Raw genomic sequence first — 24,122 nt, 5'->3', positions numbered from 1 at the left:
ATGACATTCGTAAAAAAGAGAACGTCATCACTTTTTGCAACAACACCTTGGTGCACCGCCGCCCCTAATTCTAGGGTTTCATCCAAGTAAGCGCCATGCTGCCCTGATCACTTCTTGCGATCGGGGCAGCATTGTTCTTGCCTTTACCTTGGTATTACTCGTACTGAAGCATTTTTCATGGCGAGTAGTACTAGTTATCCTGATGTTCGTAGCATGACCTTTAGTAGATCTATTATGCTCTTGTTGTTTATCATCTACGAATATCATGTTATTTCTACGTGAACATGTATTAATCTTAAGCTAATTCTCGTTGCGTAGAGATAACACCTTGCTTCTTTTCTATCTAGTAGATCTAATCTATTATGGTTCGTTCTTATACTTAAGAATTGGCTTAATATCTGCTAGGTTAGGCCTTACAAAAGGGTTGGACGATCCGGCAGCGTATTAGATGCTTTGCCTTGATCTTAATGGGGATTGATCCGGGAATCGGCTTTTGCTTATTCTTAGGCCTCTGTTCTGGTTAAAGTATGGTTATCTATTACGTTCGTTGGGCTTAACTATGTGTAGGATGTTCCGATCTAGTAGTGAAGCTTTACCATCGTGGATTGGATTAGCTAGATTTAACCGAAGCAGTTCCTGCAGTTATTTGCTTTATCCATTGATATCTGGATATATATAGATCTGATCCGACACCGGGACTCGATCGGCTCTTTGAAAGCCGATGCAAGAGTCGTCCCGGGGAGCCGACCACGGCTCGGACTAATATTTACACGTGTTTGTGCATGCAGGCAAATCGTCGAAAGCACATTCGCACCTTCCTGATCGGGTATAGGTCAGGTGGCATGCCCTGCATCTCTGGAAGCGTCGGCGTGTGCCAGGATCTGGGCCGTTGACCGAGGGAACGGTGCCAGCCAACACCCCGGCAGCCTCCCGGCTCTTTGTGTTGCTTGTCGCTACTCGCCGGTGGGTTTTGACCGACAACACATTCTGGCACGCCTGGTGGGACCCTTCAGCAACAACGTCCACCGCCGGAATGACTGGACCTCACAACCAAGCGCCCGTTCCGCCGGTCACCAAACCTGTCACGTATGAAGAGCTGACTCCCAAACACCAGCAGAAGTATGATGAAGTCAAAGCTCAGTTCAAAGCCGATCTCATCGGCTCTTTCGAGAGGGCCCGCAGCCACGGCATCAGGTGGAAGGGGTTCTCAGCCGAAGGTGCTCTCGACAACGTTGACCTGTCCGTACCGTCAGATGAGTGCACCAGGGCCCTGCACCAGGAGATGAACTACATGGTGGCTCACACACTTCATCGGCACTCAGAAAGCCTGGTGAACGAGCTCGAGCGCGTGGCACATCGCATCGTCCAAGAGGTGATCAAGAACCAGTACTCCCCATCGGGACTATTGGCGCTCCTTAGGTACCCCTTTTATCCCTTGTTTATCTTTGATAATGGCATGAATTTAATATCAAAATCACTAACCGTCCTAACCCCGGCCTAATTATTGGTCATTTTCACACTTGCACATATATTTTGGAGGAACTTCATTTTTGCGGGTTTTTGGCCTATTTTGGAGCATGAAATGATGAGGCCCGTGATCGAGCGCTGACACGGGGAAAGACGAAGGCCAAAGCCCAAAGGGAGGACCAAAGCCCATGTTGATTCGAAGCCCATTCACGCACATCCATCCTCCAAGAGAGCCCAAAGGACCGAGCCCACGAAGATGAGATCAAGATACTTCGGGATTAAGCAAAGCAAATGAAGATTTAAGGAAGGATTCCCTATCCTATCCTTTCCTCGAAGATATCTCCAAGATAACGACGTCCAAAGGGGTGCAATCGTGAAGGACATAAACTCTAAAAGATGCGAGGAGTCTACACGCAAAAGATGAGACCGAGGCGAGCCCGAAAGGGGGTAGGCTGGCTGGCTGGCCTAGGCCCATGGGGCCGGCTGGCCTAGCCCGTTTCTGAGGCGGTTCGGCCTCTCCTTTGACCGGTGGCTTCCTCAGCTTATAAATAGCTCGCACTATGTTCAACTCGCAGCATCAATCCACCCAGAACTCGACGAAAACCTAGGGCCAAGACCGGAGGAGGCTGACGGCCGCCGCAAGTCTTCGAGGGTACCTAGGAGATGGCTTAGGCCACCCCTAGCTGCCATGGCCTCCCTGCGAGGTTGTGCCATGGTGGAGTTCGGGAGTCATCCCCAACATTCATCGGGGTATGTACACACACGATGGTGATATCAATCTACTCTTTATTCTAGTTATCTCGACTTTGGTCTACTTCAATGCATGCTTTCTTTCTCATATGTGATGCATCCATATGTTCATAGTAAGATTAGATCTATTCGTGGTGATTAGTCTATATCTTGCGGATACGTTGAGGTAGCGTGTTTTAGCTAGTTGGTTGGTTACCCCGGTGTGGTGACAGCATGGCAGAGGGAAAAGCCCTAGCGACGACATGATGTGGAATAGGATCGATGGCGAGATGATTTCGTGTACCTTTAGTTGAGATGCAATCTATGTTTTGATCACCTTTTTGACTAGAACTGTACCTAGAGACGATAGGCCCTAACTTCTTGGTTGTGTTATCTCATCTACGGTTATGGGTGCGATGAACACTTATGCTTCATTCATATCTATCAAGTGTTCAGTTTATATGCAATCTTCGCTTCATGTTTAGGATATGTTCGATAGATTAGATGTTAAACCCTAGTCGGTTCGCTTCCGATCCACGGATTGATAAACCTTGGGGGAGTACTTTAAGGGAAAAGCTACCACGATCCGTGCGCTTGCGGTACGTAAATTGGGGCTCTAAGGAGTGTCAACAAGCTTTTCTGGTGCCGTTGCCGGGGATCGGCAACTCGAACCCTAGGGCGATCTATCTATTTTTTTTGGACTAACCCTAATTTTTATTATTGCATATACCCTTGTTTTCTTGTTTGTGTCCTTGAAAGCAGGTGGAAAAACTTAGACACCAAACTTGGACTTCGAGAAGTCCATAATCCACTTCGACAAATTTCAACAATCGGCAACAAGATGATCGAGGAGCCTCGACATGGAACATCGATAACGTCCACATCGACATGACGGCAACAACATCAAGATTCGCACTTTAGTGGTAGGTGCTAACTTTTGTTAGTGGCCCAGCATTCGCTATCGAGTCCCCACTCCCCAAAGCAAAAGATGATAAATAAGGTACGCCGCCATGTCAATTGATTTTAAAGATTGATGTTTTTGGGAAGAATTGTTTGTTCAAGCAATAGGTATGAAGCATGCCCGCGAAGAAAATCGTGCGATCATCATCATCTATAAAGTGTTACTGTTGTGATGAGTTTTTCATCCAAGATCAGAGAAGTACCATGAGAAAATAATAGATTATTTCGAAGCTCCATCAAGTCTTCTTTCCAACGGATCAAGAACCATCAACTTTGGAGATCGGTGTGAAGAGTTATGGTAAAATCTTTCAACGCTGTGCGTTCTGAAATCCCTCTGGACAGATTGCAGCGCTGCAATAAAACGAGCATAACTTCTTTATCCGGAGTCTAATTGGGGTGAATAACCACTTGTTGGAATGATAATTTGATGCACCTTGCAATGGAGGAGATGTTTGGTACATGTTCTGCACTGGATGAAGGGGAATTCAATGAGGGCAGAGGCAGTAGCAACCGACGAAGAAGGTGATGATGATGTCAAAGGATGAATGGAAGGCTGTGTACACAAAAGATAATGATTTGAAGTTGACCAAAGCTGGAGGCAACAAGATTAGAAGAATCACGACACCACCTATCTTCTCCAGTGGGATGCTCGATATACTTCTAATTGAGTGATGCTATCAAGGAAGGAAACCGTTCGGATCATCATCACGAAGCACAGGAGCATCTTCGATCCCGACACCTTAGGCAAAGCAAGAACCATGGAGACAGACCATTGGAGCCGTGATACTCGCTGGTGAATCAATGGTGATGACCTTGAAGCCAAGGACGTAGGACACTACGCTCCAAAGACCACATGATCGAGATCATTGACATCTTCGGGCGAATTCACAAGAAGATATTGTTCTCATCAATGTCCAGCCCGACCTCAGAAGCAAAGAGCAGCATATTTTTGGATATTCAAAAGCTCCACAAAGTTCCCGTTCCAACGAATCAATAACCAAGTCAATCAGAGATTCCTACAAGCGGGTATGGCCAAAACATTGAAGGTTGTGCACTCTGAAAATTTCTGGACAGCACGCAGCGCCAAAAGTGAAACGGGCATAACTCCCTCGTTTGGATTCGGTTTAAGATGAGTGACCACTCGTTGGAAAGGTAATTTCATAAACATTTCAATAGATCTATATTTTGGTATATGTTCTATTGAGTATATAAGAGAGATTCCACAAAGAAGAGGCAGAAGCAACGCGATGAGAACAAGATAGAGAAGATGACGATGACAACAATGAAGGGGAGCTTGGGCGATGCTTTCATCAAGCGTACATGATAAAATTCAGAGGCTTGGAGCAGAGGAAGAACCCCAATGATATTGGCAAATGAAGACACAAACGGTCGACTTTCGACAAATGAAGATGTTGCAAGCAAACCACGATGGATTACAAGAGGCGACATCAAGCTGCATGGACATTTCGGATTCTCGCACGAAGGACCATGGCTTCACATCAATGAGAAGGTATGTGAGAAAGTCAAGCTCTATGACTTTAAATAAAGCACTTTGCGGGAGGCAACATGTTCATTTTATTTATATATATTAATATGACCGTCTACATTGCACTCTTTAATCGGAATGTCAAGTAACATTGTACCGTTGCTCTAACAAAAACCACAACTTCATGTTGTTCATTCTAAATGTTATTGAGGGAGCACTTTGTTATTTGATCTTGGGAAACTTGTAGACCTTTTTGTGTGCCTATTAGCGTTTTGAGTCTTTTTCTTTGTGTCTTTTTAGAGAGATTTATGAAGCATTGCACCACCCTTTGATTCTAAACTTGTGGCTAGTTAACTTAGGCTAACTTTTTGTTTTGTTTTAGACCACCTCATCATGTCATATCATTTTGTTCACCCACCCCGTGTTGCATTGCATACCATGTTGTTCGTCTCACCCTTGCATTGCATTGCATGTTGCATTTAAAAAAAAACTTTTCTAAAAACATTGACTAGCCTCGCTTTTGAGATCCTAAAACCCTTAGGAAAACCACTCATAGAGCAATCCTAAAACAATAGGTTATGTTTTTCATTCAAAAAAAATCTAACTTTTGTTTCTCTCTAGTTTTTTTTAAAAAAAACCACCTTAGATAGAATTTCTATACCCAACACTCTCTCTTCAAAATTTTTGTTTTAAGCAAAAAAAATATAGGAAATCCATAAACCTACTTCTAAAACCTTGTTAGCTCGGTTGCTTGGTCCTTTTCGATAAATAACCTTTTCATTGACAAAAGCCTCACTTCTTATGAAGTGTCGCGAAGGCTTTTTGTCACTCTTAGCAATTGTTTTTGAATAAGCTAGTTGCGGAACAACATCGAAAGGTCCTTTCAACCCTGCTAATGCTTGTTTTTGCTAACTTTGCATTTGCACTTTGCATCCATTTCATTGTTCATGCACTCATTTTGCTAGCTTGGTCTCAACTTTATTGATGAAAGCTTTCATATCCATGTTAATGCTTCACGTGAGCATTTTCCTTTTTGCAATCTTGTGTAAACATGGTGTTTAGACATGATTGAAGATCATCATCATTTAGTTACCAAGCTATGAGGTTGCATTTGGTTGGTTTATAAGCTTTGCAATGCGCTTTATTTTTTCTTGTGCTATTAAGGCCTATTGATCTTGGGATAGACATGGTGTTTTGACCTTAGTTAAATAAGTCTTTTTGGCTATGGAGAAGTTTGGCAACCTAGTTGTAAACATGGTGTTTAGAACTAGGTGTAAACATTGTCTTTGTTTATATATCTTTCTCTCATTTGCATTTACACTAGCACACACGTACACTCACTAGTTTCGCTAAGATAACTTTGCCATAAATTGAGATCTTAGGAATGGTAGATTTGTTGGCATTTGTTTCTACTCACGACCGTCACCCCGGGGGTAGTGTGTGTTTAAAATGTTTTGCAAGCATGAAGAAGTGTTCCCATGAATTCGTGATCAAAGAAGAAATCAAATTCGTCAACATCTCCAAAGTTCGAGAGCAAGGCCCGCTGTTTTCATCAAATTTTGCGGATGGACAGAGACATACAAGGAATAAAAAGTTGATATTCAGAAGCTCCATGAAATTCCCATTCCAACGCATCCAGAATCAATGAATTTGAAGACCCGTACAAGGAGATATAGCAAAAACTTTGAATGCTGCGCGTTCTGAAATTCGGAACAGATTGCAGCGCTGGGATAAAATAGACATAACTCTCTTGTTCGGAATCAATTTTGGGCGAATAAGAACTCATTGGAAAGAAAAATTCATGCACTTCGCAATGGAGCAAAGTTTCAGTATATGTTCTGTTCTGGAAATTAAAATAAAAATTCGTGAAGATGAGGCAGCAATGGGACAACGAGGAATTGAAGGAGGCGACGACGATGAGAAGCAAGGATTGGGACCATGACTTAGTATAAGAAGAAGTTGAAGGAAATTGAGGCAACAAAGGTAAAGACACATTGAAGATGATATTCATACACATGAGTGAAGAACTTCAAGAATTGCAAGATGGTCCATCTTCTCCTTCCACGCCTAGCATCATGCTAAGCATGGGGGAGGATTTTGTGGACAAGGAAGAAAGATCTCATGGAGTAAGATAATCACAGTTGCAACAAGATGCTCATGATTCTTCTTCCATGCTTAGCACAATGCTTAAGTATGGGGGAGGCTGCGCTACACTTCATTACGAGCATCGAGAAGGACGGTAATTCTTCCTCAACTCTCTCTTTTTCTAAATGCTTGTACATATATGCCTTCAACCATAGATGCAACCTTTGTATATCTCTCCCTATAATAACATGGCTACTAGGAGTATAACCTAGATTTATTTTTGTTTTCAATGAATGATAACCACCATCACCTTGAGCTCACCACGATGATATTTTTATATGCTCTTGCTTATGGAAAAGTGATGAAAGTTGCTGCTTTGTTTTACCTATGCTATATTGTATATGACTTGACCCTTTGCTCTCAATTAAATGGAATTAAAATGATTAAATACCGGCTCTTTTATTTGTGGATGTTAAATGACTAAATTCTAGACCCACATATTGCTTTTTGATTTAAGTCTACCGATGACCTTACACCTTGTGTTGTTTAATTTGAAAACTTAATTTCTATGCTATCTACATTTGTGAATCTCTTGCAAAGTTCTACCTACCAAAGCCTATACATACATATTCTGTCATGATGAAACCTTTAGATTGCAAACTTATATTTTGATGAGTTGGATTAAGATTGATTTCTTTGGTATGAGACTAAGAAGCTGGTCAGTTCGTTTTTTTTTGTGTAACCTTCTTTTTGCTAGCCTATTTATCCATGCATTGTGAATTTCTACTTCGGAAATTTTGCAAACCTCGCTGGATATCCACCCTAAAGCAAAAATATCTTTTTGTGATTACCTCCTTGACCACAACCCAATTTGAGTATGGATTATCATTTCGACGGAATCAAAAGAATCAAGGGCACCATATAAAGAAAAGTTTTGGGAGACAAGGCTCCCCGGAGATTCAAGAGGTTCTACGAAGAAGAAGGTGAATTTGAGATACTTACCCTAACTAGTTGGTTCTCCCACTATTCATACTTGAGGACGAGCATTCGTTCAAGCATGGGGGGATGGCTGGGTAAGTATTCTATGTTATCAAAAGTTCTAAGGAGTAAAAAGAAAGAAAAAAAGAGAAAGAAAGAGAAAAATGAAAAAAAGGAGAAAAGAAAAGAAAAAGAAAAGAAAAAAGAGATTTGGCTTCATTAATTTTCCAAGTTACTTTGAAGAACTATTCCATACTCAAATCTTTCAACCATGTGCAATCCGATAACGAGAACTTCATTTGTGTCTCGGGATCATCCATTTGCCACTTGCACATGTCCACCTATCTAAATGTGTGTGTTTCATCTTTCTCCCTCTCCAACATTATTTTCCAATGGCCTTTTTGACTAGTCTCGGTAATTCCATTAGATCGCTGTCTTAGTTTGACAATATTTCAGATATAATGTTTTGCTAGGATTGTTTTTACCTACCAAGCTCCACATAAGCCTTCCACTTTTATATATGAGTAGAATAGGTTGAAGACAATCTAATGTAGGCTTGAGAGACTTGATGAGATGAGTATTTCCATGATCTTTTGCAAGAGAACCTCACTTATGTTTGATATGCATTCTTTTGAAAACTCTTCACGATGAAACAAGGTAAAGGTTTGAAGTTCGCTTAAGTTTGAGAGCATTGCATTTATCTATTATTGTGGCTTGTTCTTTAATTGCTAGTCTATCTCCCATAATGAAAAAGTAGCCGGTCACAACATGAACTTAAATGCTAAATACTTGAGAGAGCAATATGTCTTGTTATGTATGACTAAGTGCAGAGAGGACATTGAGGGGCAACGCTGATTTCTTTATAAGCAAAGCTCCTAGACTTACTCGAGGACGAGCAAGGTTTAAGCATGGGGGGAATGTTGGCGCTCCTTAAGTATCCATTTTATCCCTTGTTTATCTTTGATAATGGCATGAATTTAATATCAAAATCACTAACCGTCCTAACCCCGGCCTAATTATTGGTCATTTTCACACTTGCACATATATTTTGGAAGAACTTCGTTTTTGTAGGTTTTTGGCCTATTTTGGAGCATGAAATGACGAGGCCCGTGATCGAGCGCTGACATGGGGAAAGACGAAGGCCAAAGCCCAAATGGAGGACCAAAGCCCATGTTGATTCGAAGCCCATTCACGCACATCCATCCTCCAAGAGAGCCCAAAGGACTGAGCCCACAAAGATGAGATCTAGATACTTCGGGATTAAGCAAAGCAAATGAAGATTTAAGGAAGGATTCCCTATCCTATCCTTTCCTCGAAGATATCTACAAGATAACGACGTCCAAAGGGATGCCATCGTGAAGGACATAAACTCTAGAAGATGCGAGGAGTCTACACGCAAAAGATGAGACCGAGGCGAGCATGAAAGGGGGTAGGCCGGCCGGCCTAGCCCGTTTCTGAGGCGGTTCGGCCTCTCCTTCGACCGGTGGCTTCCTCGGCTTATAAATAGCTCGCACTTTATTCAACTCGCAGCATCAATCCACCCAGAACTCGACGAAAACCTAGGGCCAAGACCGGATGAGGCTGACGGCCGCCGCAAGTCTTCGAGGGTACCTAGGAGATGGATTAGGCCACCCCTAGCCGCCATGGCCTCCCTGCGAGGTTGTGCCATGGTGGAGTTCGGGAGTCATCCCCAACATTTGTCGTGGTATGTACACACACGATGGTGATATCAATCTACTCTTTATTCTAGTTATCTCGACTTTGGTCTACTTTAATGCATGCTTTCTTTCTCATATGTGATGCATCCATATGTTCATAGTAAGATTAGATCTATTCGTGGTGATTAGTCTATATCTTGCGGATACGTTGAGGTAGCGTGTTTTAGCTAGTTGGTTGATTACCCCGGTGTGGTGATAGCATGGCGGAGGGAAAAGCCCTAGCGACGACATGATGTGGAATAGGATCGATGGCAAGATGATTTCATGTACCTTTAGTTGAGATGCAATCTATGTTTTGATCACCTTTTTTACTAGAACTGTACCTAGAGACGATAGTCCCTAGCTTCTTGGTTGTGTTATCTCATCTACGGTTGTGGGTGCGATGAACACTTATGCTTCATTCATATCTATCAAGTGTTCAGTTTATATGCAATCTTCGCTTCATGTTTAGGATAGGTTCGATAGATTAGATGGTAAACCCTAGTCAGTTCACTTCCGATCCACGGATTGATAAACCTTGGGGGAGTACTCTAAGGGAAAAGCTACCACGATCCGTGCGCTTGCGGTACGTAAATTGGGGCTCTAAGGAGTGTCAACAAGCTTTTCTGGCGCCGTTGCCGGGGATCTGCAACTCGAACCCTAGGGCGATCTATCTAGTTTTTTTGGACTAACCCTAATTTTTATTATTGCATATACCCTTGTTTTTTTGTTTGTGTCCTTGAAAGCAGGTGGAAAAAGTTAGACACCAAACTTGGACTTCGAGAAGTCCATAATCCACTTTGACAAATTTCAACAATCGGCAACAAGATGATCGAGGAGCCTCGACATGGAACATCGACAACGTCCACATCGACATGACGGCAACAACATCAAGATTCGCTCTTTAGTGGTAGGTGCTAACTTTTGTTAGTGGCCCAGCATCCGCTATCGAGTCCCCACTCCCCAATGCAAAAGATGATAAATAAGGTACGCCGCCGTGTCAATTGATTTTAAAGACTGATGTTTTTGGGAAGAATTGTTTGTTCAAGCAATAGGTATGAAGCATGCCCGCGAAGAAAATCGTGCAATCATCATCATCTATGAAGTGTTACTGTTGTGATGAGTTTTTCGTCCAAGATCAGAGAAGTACCATGAGAAAATAATAGATTATTTTGAAGCTCCATCAAGTCTTCTTTCCAACGGATCAAGAACCATCAACTTTGGAGATCGGTGTGAAGAGTTATGGTAAAATCTTTCAACGCTGCGCGTTCTGAAATCCCTCTGGACAGATTGCAGTGCTGTAATAAAACGAGCATAACTTCTTTATCCGGAGTCTAATTGGGGTGAATAACCACTTGTTGGAAAGATACTTTGATGCAGCTTGCAATGGAGGAGAAATTTGGTACATGTTCTGCACCGGATGAAGGGGAATTCAACGAGAACAGAGGCAGTAGCAACCGACGAAGAAGGTGATGATGATGTCAAAGGATGATTGGAAGGCTGTGTACACAAAAGATAATGATTTGAAGTTGACCAAAGCTGGAGGCAACAAGATTAGAAGAACCACGACACCACCTATCTTCTCCAGTGGGATGCTCGATATACTTCTAATCGAGTGATGCTATCAAGGAAGGAAACCGTTCGGATCATCATCACGAAGCGCAGAGTGTAGTGCTTACGCAATCTCGAAGAGGCGGAAGCATGGTACCTCGACATGCTGAGGAAGGCATGTCCGGATCTCGCGGAGCAATTCAGGCACCCGCGAAGGGCGGAAAGGCGCCCTCCAAGGAGGTTGTGGCGCCCCAAGCAGCCAAAAGCCGATGAGAAGCCATCGGCTGATGTGAATATGGTGTTCGTGCTCCCATCAGAGTTTCGGGCACCCCAACCGGAGGAATTGGCTGTCGCACAGCTGGATCTTGGCCCCCAGCCAATCATCTTCGAGAAGCCAAACGAAAAGAGCTACAAGCACCTAAAGGGATTATATCTCAAGGGCCTCATTGACGGCAAGCCTGTGAACAGGATGTTGGTCGACACTGGCGCCGCAGTCAATTTGATGCCATATTCGGTGCTGCGCCGATTAGGGCGTTCTTCTGCTGATCTTATCAAGACCAATGTGATGCTCAATGATTTCAACGGCCAACTGTCGGAGGCAAAGGAAGTCCTCAATGTGGAATTGACAGTTGGCCGCAAGACAGTCCCGACCTCGTTTTTCATCGTCAATAGTAAGAGTACGTACACAGTGCTGCTTGGGAGGGATTGGATTCACGCCAATTATTGTGTTCCTTCCTCAATGCATCAGTGTTTGGTCCAATGGGATGGCGATGAAGTGGAGGTGGTCCATGCAGATGACTCCAACGAGGTTTCGCTCGCAGACATGAACGTCTGGGATGCGGAAGGACAAGAGCCGATCTCAGGGGTTGTGCTGGAAGACTGTGATCGGATTGAAGCGACAAAAAATGGGCTGAGGCTGGTCTTATCCACTGGCCTCACAGAGTAAACACATCCTGGCACGCTACGGAATTCAGCAGGATTAGAGTGGCCGGTCCCAGCGACCGGCCCCAAAAAATAGATAATTCTTATTTGGAGTTGAAACTGTTACATTATGTACAAACAATAGCCTGCTCTAGTAGTTGGTCAGTTACTGAGAATTCAGTTTCGAATGGTAATGGAAATACAGAAACGGCCAACCTGTGCGGTTGGCCGAAAAAAAATTTCTTGTTATCTCTCCGTGTTTGCTGTCGATGTGGCGGATGACGACGAGTTGCCTGCGTTCACAGTTGATTTTTCAGGCGATGGCAAGTTAGGGTACGGGCTTACATCAGCTGACGATTTGGAGGAAGTTGATATCGGTCCCGGGGATAAGCCGCGACCGACATTTATCAGCAAAAGGTTGGACCCGATCTTGCGTGAGCAGATGATAGCACTATTGAAAGAATGCCGGGACTGTTTTGCATGGGATTATACTGAAATGCCCGGTCTGGATAGAAGCATCTTTGAACATCGGCTCCCGCTTAAGAAAGGATTTCGGCCGTTTCAACAACGAGCACGTCAGATGAAGGCCGAAATCCTAGAGGAGGTTCAGAAAGAGGTGCAAAAGATGTAGTATGCAGGGTTCATCAAGCCATGTCAGTATGCAGAATGGATCTCCAGTGTGGTCCCCGTACAAAAGAAGGATGGCCTATGGCGAGTCTGCGTGGATTTTAGACCCCTCAACAGAGCAACGCCAAAGGACAAGTATCCGATGCATGTCGCGGAAACATTGATCAACGCAGCTGCCGGTCACAAAATGATGAGCTTTATGGATGGTAATGCCGGCTACAACCAGATCTTCATGGCCCTAGAGGATATAAACAAGACCGCATTCAGAGTACCAAGCGCGGTCGGCTTGTTCGAGTACTTGGTTATGACCTTTGGATTGAAAAATGCCGGTGCAACGTATCAACGCGCCATGAATTACATTTTTCATGATCTCATCGGCAAACTGGTAGAAATCTACATTAATGATGTCGTGGTCAAGTCCACATCGGCTGGGGGACATCTGGAAGATTTGCGTCAGGTCTAGGAGCGGACTCGAAGGTTTGGGCTCAGAATGAACCCAAAGAAATGCGCCTTTGGTGTATCGGCCGGTTAATTCTTAGGATTCCTGGTGCATGAACGGGGAATCGAGATCATCTTGAAGAGTCAAGAAGCTGTAAGGACAATAGGGCCGCCTACTATGAAGAAAGAGTTGCAGAAGCTCATCGGCAAAATCAACTTTGTCAGACGATTTATCTCCAATCTGTCTGGGCGCATCGAGCCGTTCATGGGTTTGGTGAAAATCAAGTCTGATGATGAGTTTCACTGGGGGCAGAACAACAGCGGGCTTTTGATGAAATCAAAGAATATCTATCGAAGCCTCCAGTATTGATTCCTCCCCGGCAAGACAGGCATTTCTACGTGTACCTGTCCGTCGGTGACACTTCCATTGCTTCGGTGTTAGTTCAGAAGCACGATGTCCTGGAGAGGGTGGTTTTCTACCTCAGCAGGCGCATGTTAGACACCGAGACCAGGTATCCCGAGATCGAGAAGCTTTGCCTCTGTTTATTCTTTACATGCACAAAGCTTCGTCATATTTTGCTCTCGGCGGAAACGATTGTCATCTGCAAATCGGATGTCATAAAGCACATGCTGTCGGCTCCCATTCTAAAAAGCCGGCTCGTAAAGTGGATGTTTGCGTTGTTAGAGTTTGATATCCGATATCAGCCCGTGAAGGCAGTCAAAGGACATGCACTGGCGGATTCGTTGCAGACAGGGTTAGCACCGATGTGGCTGCACTGTTTATACGTGCCTGGGCCATGTTTTTTGACGGATCGGCATGCGATGATGGGTGCGGCATGGGAATTCTTTTGGTATCGCCTCGAGGGGCGACTTATTCCTTTTCCATCAGGGTGACTACTCCATGCACCAATAATTTAGTAGAGTATGAGGCCGTTCGCAAAGGGATGGAATTACTCCTGGAAGCTGGTGCAGAAGCGGTGGAAATATTTGGAGATTCGAAGCTGGTGATTTCTCAACTCACGGAAGAGTATAGGTATGAGAGAGAGGCCCTTTTCCGATATGGATGCAGTGCCGTGAGTTGATGTCACAATTCAGGTACATTAATTTCCACTGGATATGCAGGACTCTGAACAATGAAGCCAATGACTTGGCACAGATGGCTTTCGGTACAAGGAAATAGCCGATGGGGTCGATGTAGAGGTTCAGTCTCTAGAACCTGGAGATTGGAGAGCCGATATCTTCAATTATTTGAAGGATTCGGCTCGGGGGGCACACAGAAGGATAAGACTCAAAGCTATGAAGTATGTTCTGATTGGGGACGATATGTTCTACAGGACTTTAGAAGGACTGCTGCTTAAATGTCTGGGACCTTCAGAGTTGAATCGGCTTTTACATGAGATAGAGGGAGCCTGCGGTACTCATCAATCGGCTCATAAGATGAAGTGGCTGATCAGGCGATCGGGATATTACTGGCCTACCATGCTTGAGGACTGCTTCAAATATTACAAGGGATGTCAGGCATGTCAGATATTTGACAAGATTCAGATGGTGCCGGCGTCAGTAATGAATCCTATCATTAAGCCATGGCCATTCAGGGGTTGGGCCATGGATGTGATTGGCCAGATCAACCCGCCATCCAGCAAGGGTCACCAATGGGTGTTGGCTGCTACGGATTATTTCACGAAATGGGTAGAGGCGGTACCCATAAGGTCGGTGGCGTCAAAAGATGTGATCAGTTTCGTTAAAGAGCACATCATTCATAGGTTCGAGATTCCCCAGACCATTACGACCGATGGAGGATCGGTCTTTATATCGGAGGAATTTATGAAGTTCGCCAATGACACGGGGTTTAAGCTGATGAGATCATCCCCATATTATGCCCAGGCTAATGGACAGGCTAAAGAATCCAACCAAAGCCTTATCAAGCTGATCAAAAGAAAGATCGATGAATATCCTAGGCGCTGGCATGAGGTGTTGTCAGAGGCTTTGTGGGCATATCATATTTCGTGTCACAGATCCATCAAGACGTCACCATACCATTTGGTCTACGGTCAAGACGCTGTGTTGCCATGGGAGATCACAGCTGGATCGAGGCGTGTTGAGTTCCAGAATGATCTGTCGGCTGAGGAATATGTAGCCTTGATGAGCGACAACGTCGAGGATCTTATAGAGCTGAGACTTTGGTCACTGGAGAAGATTAAGGAAAACAAGGCTAAAGCTGCTCGTGCATACAACAAAAAGGTCAAGCCAAAAGATTTCCAGGTTGGAGACCTGGGTTGGGAGGCAGTGTTACCATTGGGAACTAAAGATAGAAAGTATGGTAAGTGGTCTCCAACTTGGCACGGGCCGTACAAGGTTGATCAGGTCTTGCCTGGAAATGCATACATGCTTGAGGAATTGGATGGTGTCAAGTTTCTGTGGCTGTTAATGGCCAACACCTCAAGAAATATTTCCCGACCATGTGGGAAGGCGAATGACAAGAGCCGATGAAATCCATCTGGCTGTATTATGAGAGGCCAACACGTTGAGTTGGCCGGTAAAAAAAAAAGAGAGAGGCCAACACGTTGAGTTGGCCGGTGAAAAAAAAAGAGAGAGAGGCCAACACGTTGAGTTGGCCGGTAAAAAAAAAGAAAATAATATACATATGAGAAGCAAGGCAGCTGATGTGTAACCATTGACTTAAGATGTTGTTAATGGGTATGAGTTTCAGATTTAACAGGCAACATTAAATGTTTTCTGAATTGTTCTACTAATTCAGAAACCCTTCTATGGCATGGATGGCTTCTGCGCGTACGGCGTCGGCTCTTGCTATGATCGCTTCGTCGTCCTTGTCAGCACCTGTTACTATTTGTTGACTCAAGGTGCTTATTTCTGCGAACTCTACCCGTATCTTCTTGCTTGGAGTTTGCAATCGAGGCTTTCTCCTCTTGAATCAGTCTCTGGGTGGTGCGGACCTTTTCTTCAAGTTCCACCAGTTCTTTCTCCAGGATATTGAGTCGCCTCGTACTCGCGGAGATATCGGCTTTGGCGTCCAGAGTTGCTTTCTTCTGGTTGAGCATTTTGCACTTTTAAGCGATGTTGGCTTTCAGAGGGATTTGAGAGTGACGTAACTCTATTCTCTGTTGTGCTACTTTCACCTCTGCCCAAAAGAAGGGAAGATGGCCGGATGGCCAGAGCTTGAACTGAAGTGACTCTGGGAGTTGGGATTCTATCTGCTCAAGGATTTCCTTTATTTCGCTGGAATCGTCAACCAGGGTACTGATTGGAGCAGATAGCAGATTTTTGATGTGTTGAAGCTGATCTGCGAGGTCAATCGGCTGCCGTGAAGATGGTACTTTCGCTCCACGGGCGATCAGACCCATTGATGCTGGGTCAAAGGAGAGCAAATCTGAAATATTAAAGCCCTGTGGAGATATTGGAGTTAGTTTTGGGAAAAAAGTGCATTAATGGAGTTATCGGCTGATTTAGAATCGGCTCTTGTAATGTTACCTGTTCTGAGGAAGAAGCAATGGTCGGTCCGAGTGTGATCGGTCCAGTTGGGTTTGAGGCAACAACAAGGGCATCGGTTATGTCAGCCTGTTTGTTACGCACCTCCATCAGAGCATCGGGAGTTTCAGTTGTTCCAGTGTCGGCTTCATGAACGGTGGTTTCATGTTGTGCTGGCCTTCCAGTACAGAGGATGTCTTCAGCTGTGTCCTGGAAATAGGATTACAGTTAACCAGAATATATATGTATAAGGAAGAAGTTTCGAAAAGATGAATTACCTGGTTGGTGTTAGATTCTGATGGACTCGGGGAAGGTTGTGCTGTTTTCTTGATAACTCGTCTCGCGATGATCTTCCTTTTCTTAGTCGGGACTCGGGGGGCAACACTTACAGAGGTTTGTCTCCGCTTAGAAGCCGACTGGGGTAAGTCTGGCTGAACAGTCATTATTACTTTCTTCATTGACAGCGATCCCTTGCAAAAAAGAACATTAGGGGCGGTTGGAAGGAAGTCGAATGGCTCCCCATTACTGGTCACGGGTTCTGGATCATCTTGTTGCTATAAGCAAGGTGAGCAGGATTAGCCAAGTAAAGGGATAGAGGACTTAGAAATAATAAGTGCATGGATTCAGTACCTCTTCCACGTGGATTGAATATTCAGGATCAATTTTCTGCTGTAGAGGGCCTAAAGCTTTTCTGAATACATGAGTTTTCCACATTCCCCACCATGTGCTAAAGTCGATTGACGAGGGAGTAAAGGACAGATCGGCTGGTATTGGAATGTGGAGGTAGTCAAACATGCTGTAGCATCTTGAGCTGGTAAGACCATCGGGCAAATCGGCTCTACTCTCCACCAAGTGGTAAATATGGAAGTGGAGAGGGACTTGTCCTAAGCCAAATTGCCGAGCTACTATGACTGGTTGATAGGTTTCATAACCTGGTTTGATAATTCTGTTGGAAGTACTTATGCCAACAGGGAGGAAGCCGGGTCGAATCATTAGGGAATATAGATGCCTAGTGCTGTCGTCATCGGCAAAACTATCCAGCCTAAAGGCAGTTGGGTTCTCAAAGGCTTCAGATTCAGTGAATGGAAAGTAGAGGGGATTGTCTAGACCTTTGTAGAAAACTCTAAACCAGTTTGCTGCATTTGTCGAGTTCAGTTTACTACCAGGAAGGCTGAATAGGGTTTGGCCATAGCTGGTGCATCTAATTGGCTTGCCATTCTCGTCAGGGAAGGAATTCTTGGTTAGGCTTTGAAAGTTTGGGATCTGATGCTGAAAGTAGAGTTGTGCCCATAACTGAATAAACCACCAAGGGCCTCCAGTTCTGAGTTTCCTTTGGCTGAACAAATTAGTTGTCATCAGGTGGAGACATCTGTATGTTTCTCCGAGAAAAAGTTTGCCTAGGCCGGTGCGGTTACCATGGGCCAGATGGTAGGCCAAAGGAAGGTAATTCTTAGTTGGAGCTAAGGAAGGACCACAGAAAATGAAATGTTCTAACCAAAGATTTAAAAAGGTTGTGTGTTCCTTTTTAGTTACTGAAACTTTTGTCTTCATGTGCTGGTTCATGTAAGTACTCCAGTTTGTGCAGTCTGTCTTGGATGAAAGTTTGAAGGGGACTTCTACCATTCTGTGGGCAGTAGGATTAGGGGATCCAATGTCTAGACCAGTGATCATGGTAACATCTAGCAGAGTAGGGGTCATGGGTCCGTGACCAAAGAGGAAGCAGTTCAGAGCGTCGGACCAAAAATAGCTGATGGTCTTCAGAAGGTTTTCATCTTTGTCAAGGGGCGATAATGATAAACTAAGTGCATCAGCTTTGTTCAATTCCTGCCACAAGGGCATATGAGTTTTTGCTACTCTGCTATACCATGTAGTCCAGCTCTCGGGTGGATTAGGCCAGGCTCTTAATTAGTCGGCCCAGGAATTTAAATCAATGTCTTGACTTACGAAAGGGATTCTATTCGCTTCACAGGAGATTAAATTTGTGGGATTTTCATAAACTCGTGGGCCAAGACAAAAGGATTTGGGATTGGAAGGATGCGGCAAAAGGATGTCTGACACCTGGAGTTCAGAGATTCAGAAATTTATATATGGTGTCATATTTTAGAGTTTAATTCGTTCGGAGTTTTAACGAGCTGAAGAAAGTTAAAAGGACATGCTGAATATTACCTTCAGGCCGCAGATTGCCATATCGTCGATTGAAGAACTCGCTGTTTGAGCTACGGAGTCTGCCATGGTTCGGATCTGCTGACTTAGGGTTTGATTATTTTGCGGGCTCTGGTTCGAATTTTGGATACTTTGTGAGTCTTCGCTCGAACTTATGGAGCGGGATTCTCAAATTGCGCTCGGATTTGTAGTGTCTATTTCGAGTTGGATTCAGAGTGGAAGTGATGTTCTGTTCTTATGTGGGTTGCTTCCGATTTTGAATTTCGTCGGCTCTTGGATATTAATAAATCCTGGTGCAGTGCCATCGGCTTTTGGGGAGTGATCCGAGCGAGCAGGTTAAAAGATAAGAGACTTCATTGAAAGTTGAATCTTACAAGCAAAAGAGCCGATCTGACAAAGGACGAATCCTTCGGCTCTGCAGTATTACTCCTACAGTACTACCTACATCTACCGCTTGTAGGTACCTAGGTACCTACGGCGCTTGGGGCTTCGTGCCGGCGCGTCTCCGCCGTCGCTGTCGTCGCCGTCGTCATCGGCGCTGCTGCCGCCACAGGTCTCAACGTCGCTGCTCCGGCAGCCGCCGCCGTTGCTTTCTTCTTCGCTGTCCTCTTCAGAGGACCCGAGGAACTGGAAGGCATTTCCAACCGTCGGGTCATCGCTGCTGGAGAAGGAGCCGATCTCCTTTTCTGAGGAGGAATCGGCTCCATCCCAAGAGAAGCCGTCGTCGCTGTCGCTCTCCGGCTCCTCCTGGAACACGAGTCGGAGGTCCTCGCCATCAGTCTTGGGCTCATCGTCCTCGGAGACGACCCCGAAGTCAAACTCCTCTGCATCCCAGTGCAGAGGGGCGAGCATCTCGTGCGCCGCCGTTGGGTCGTACTCCGGCGTTGGCTCTTGGCTCTCAGGGATGGAGTCGAGGGAGGAGATGGAGGAGCTTAAGGAAGAGGGGGAGGAAAGGGAGCCGATGAAGTTGGAGCCGGAGGAGGAGGAGATCGCCATGGCTGTTGTAGGTTTGGGTGTTCTGCGCTGTTTGGCTTTAGGAGGAAGGTGAGTTTGTGGTGGAAGGAGTCGATTCGGGGTGAGATTAAGTAGTAAAAAAATGGAAGATGGATCGGCATTTTCACATTCTGCGTGGAGCCAGCTGCAGAGATGTTGCGTCTTCCATGGTGGTTGTAGTGCGTTTTAATGAGGATCAACGGGAAGATGAAGCGACGGAATGGTTTTAGAATTATCATTGCCAAAACCAGGGGGCATGTGTTATCGCCATAAATTAACAGGGTTAATTAATGGGCCGCAAGCGAGTTGGGCTTAAAGCAGGAATTAAAGAAGGCTTGTGAATCGGCTCCTGCGTGAGTATTTGGGCCGTTTGGGCCATGTATCTTTAGATTTAGTTCAGTTTGGATTAGAGATAGAGTCTGATTTGGACACGTTAGTTTAGATTGTTTTCCAAGTCTCCGGACTATAAATATGTACCCTATGACATTCGTAAAAGAGAGAACGTCATCACGTTTTGCAACAACACCTTGGTGCACCGCCGCCCCTAATTCTAGGGTTTCATCCAAGTAAGCGTCATGCTGCCCTGATCACTTCTTGCGATCGGGCAGCATTGTTCTTGCCTTTACCTTGGTATTACTCGTACTGAAGTGTTTTTTATGGCGAGTAGTACTAGTTATCCTGATGTTCGTAGCATGACCTTTAGTAGATCTATTATGCTCTTATTGTTTATCATCTACGAATATCATGTTATTTCTACGTGATCATGTATTAATATCAAGTTAATTCTCATTGCGTAGAGTTAGTTGCGTAGAGATAACACCCTGCTTCTTTTCTATCTAGTAGATCTAATCTATTATGGTTCGTTCTTATACTTAAGAATTGGCTTAATATCTGCTAGATTAGGCCTCGCAAACGGGTTGGACGATCCGGCAGCGTATTAGATGCTTTGCCTTGATCTTAATGGGGATTGATCCAGGAATCAGCTTTTGCTTATTCTTATGCCTCTGTTCTGGTTAAAGTATGGTTATCTATTATGTTCGTTAGGCTTAACTACATGTAGAATGTTCCGATCTAGCAGTCAAGCTTTACCATCGTGGATTGGATTAGCTAGATTTAACCAAAGCAGTTCCTGCAGTTATTTGCTTTATCCATTGATATCCAGATATATATAGATCTGATCCGACACCGGGACTCGATCGGCTCTTTGAAAGCCGATGCAAGAGTCATCCCGGGGAGCCGACCACGTCTTGGACTAATATTTACACATGTTTGTGCATGCAGGCAAATCGTCGAAAGCACGTTCGCACCTTTCTGATCGGGAATAGGTCAGGTGGCACGCCCTGCATCTCTGGAAGCGTCGACGTGTGCCAAGATCTGGGCCGTTGACCGAGGGACCGGTGCCAGCCAGCGCCCCGGTAGCCTCCCGGCTCTTCGTGTTGCCTGTCGCTACTCGCTGGTGGGTTTTAAACGACAACACCATCTCAAGCACAGGGCGATCATACAATGCAAGCATTGAATAATAACACAACCATATCAAGAAGCATATATCCGATGACTCAGAACATACTTCGAGCAGATATCAGTAACCATAGTCTAATTCTATTACAAACAACCGAATATTACAAGAGAGAACTAGAGATGAACCCATACCAGACTCTCAAGCAGATCCGGCGACTGAAAGACTCCTAGACTTCTCCTAAACTCCACTAAGCCTAAAGACTATGCAAGATGAGCAAGAGAGGAGAGGAAGTGTGGTGTGTGTGTGTGTGTCATAATCTCTAACCCCCCTTGTATTTATAGCAGGGAGCCACGAGGTGAGACCCTTGCAACCGACCTAGGGGACCTATGAGGAGGCGCCATGTGGCGTGGATGAGGCGGTGGGGCCCACGGGCCAGGTCGGCTGACCTGGTAGGTCGGTCGGCCTGCCCAGGCTCCCAACCGCCCCCAGCTTCTTCCAGCAGGCTGTCCTGGGCTGCCTTGTCCTAATCCTGTTGGTCTTGGCCTGTCTTGAATGGTTTGAACTGGGTTCTTGGGCTACACTTGGTCAATTTGAGCCTGAATCATCGCTCTGATATTTTCTGTGATTTTATGTCGGGCCAAAGTGTGCTTGCAACCTGTGTTTTAGCTCAAAAACACAACTTGTGTTTTAGCTCAAAAACACAACTTGTGTTTTCTAAAATGTAAAGTGTGGTTTAGGGACTTTATTGAATAAAGATGCGTGTAAGAAATGCAAACTCTCATGATTTTCTGATCAAGTTGACGCCTGGAAATGATCGTTAGTGAGTGTCAACAGTGGGCCAGTAAAAGCCCTGCCTGAACGCATTGCCCACGAGGGTGCGTGGCACCGCGTGATGGCCGCAGACTCTGGCGTGGATGTCCCGGAGCAGCTCCCTACCCTCGGGAATGGGGATGCTATGACACCCCGGCCAAAAGATAGTACGGGAGAATTTGAGGATTGCTCAGACGAGGCAGAAGAGTTATGCAGATCCGAGGTGAAGAAGTTCTTGAGAGTGCCAGAAGAACAAGCACCGTTGAAAGAATTGGACGTGCAAGAAGATCTGACCTATACCGAGCATCCGGTGAAATTTTTTTTTTAGAGACCGCTGAGAGAGTTACTCGGGACAAGAAGATCAAGACATGCAGAATGCAATGGAGTGACCACACCGAGAAGATGAGCTACGGAAGACCTATCCTGATCTCTTTGCTAGCCAGCCCAGAATCTCGGGACGAGATTCCTGTAAGGGGGTAGGATTTGTAACACCCTAATTTAAATTCCAGTATTTAATAATAAATTTAATTGGCTTTATTTAAGTTTTTATGATTTAATTTGCTTAGCCTTGCATTTATAATTTATTTTTGCTTCATAAAGTAATTAAAATTTATTTTAGGGCTAACATGTTTGTGCATTCATGCTGGTGCATTATTTTACCCCCTTGGCTCTAAGGCAGTCGAACGCGATCTTGAGATTGGCTACCAGGTCGTTGGCTTTCCTAGATTTCACAATGATGTCATCGACATATGCTTCTACGTTCCACCCGATATGGTCCCCAAACACATGGAGCATACACCGCTGGTACATAGCTCCGGCGTTTCTAAGGCCAAATGGCATCGTGACATAGCAGTACATGTCGAAGGGTGTGATAAAAGAAGCCGCAACAGATTCTTTCATCTTTATTTTGTGGTAACCGGAGTAAGCATCAAGAAAGGATAAAAGTTCGCATCCCGTGGTTGAATCAACAATTTGATCAATTTGTGGCAAAGGAAACGGAACTTTCAGACATGCTTTATTTAAACCAGTATAATCTACACACATCCTCCATTTTCAATTCTTTTTCTTAACTAATACAGGATTAGCTAGCCATTCGGGATGGAATACCTCCTTGATGAATCCGACCGCCAAAAGCTTGTACACCTCCTCGCCGATCGCCCGGCACTTGAGCTCGTCGAAGCGTCGCAGGCGTTGCTTCACCGGCTTGGAGTTGGGCTGGATGTCAAGGGAGTTCTCGGTGACCTCCCTCGGTATGCCAGGCATGTCTGAGGGGCTCCATGCGAAGATGTCGGCATTGGCGCGGAGGAAGTCGACGAGCACCACCTCCTATTTGTTGTCGAGGGTGGCGCTGACCTTCAACGCCTTGTCGTCGAGGCAGTTTGGATCGAGGGGCACCTCCTTGACACCCTCGGCAGGCTTGAAACTGCCTGCGTGTCGGTGCGAGGAGTCCATGGCTTCGTTCGCCATCTTCTCCAAGCTGGCAGCGAGGGCCTCATCCTCTGCCTGGGCCTCGGCGCGCTCGACGCATTCGACGTCGCACTCATAGGCGTGCTCAAACAACGGGACGATGGTGATGACGCCCTTCGGACCCGGCATCTTCATCTTGAGGTAGGTGTAGTTAGGGACCACCATGAACTTGGTGTAACATGGCCATCCCAGTATGGCGTGGTACGCTCCACAGAACCCCACCACCTCGAAGGTGAGCACCTCCTTGCGGAAGTTGGCCGGCGTGCCGAAGCAGGCGGGCAGGTTGACTCGCTTTCCCGGTGCAACACCGTGAAACGGTGACGTGCTTGGGCATAGCTTTACCAGGCCGATCCGCATGAGCTCCAAGGTGTGTGCGTACAGGATGTTGAGGCTGTTGCCCCCGTCCATGAGCACCTTGGAGAACCGAGTGTTGCCGATGATCGGATCCACGACGAGCGGGTATTGACCCAAATTCAGGATGTAGTCAGGGTGGTCTTCACGGCTGAAGGAGAAGGTGTCCTTTGACCAGTCGAGGTACAACGGTGTAGCCTTGTAGACGGAGAAGACCTCTCGGCGCTCTCGCTTGCGTTGTCGAGTGGTCATATTCGCCGTTGGTCCGCCGAAGATGAAGAACACGTTCTCCACCGAGGGGAAACCGTCTCCGCCCTTGTCCTCCGCGTCCTTCTTCTTGGCTTCGTCCTTGCGGCCGAGATGGTTGAAGTATTTGCGGAGCATGTCGCACTCCGCGAGGGTGTGGTTGATCGTGCCCTTATGATAAGGACATGGCTTCTTCAGCATGTCGTCG

This window comes from Panicum virgatum, chromosome 8K (assembly GCF_016808335.1).
Source record: "Panicum virgatum strain AP13 chromosome 8K, P.virgatum_v5, whole genome shotgun sequence".
Classification (NCBI taxonomy): domain Eukaryota; kingdom Viridiplantae; phylum Streptophyta; class Magnoliopsida; order Poales; family Poaceae; genus Panicum; species Panicum virgatum.
The sequence above is the reverse complement of the archived record's forward strand: the minus strand, read 5'-3'. Positions refer to the sequence as shown.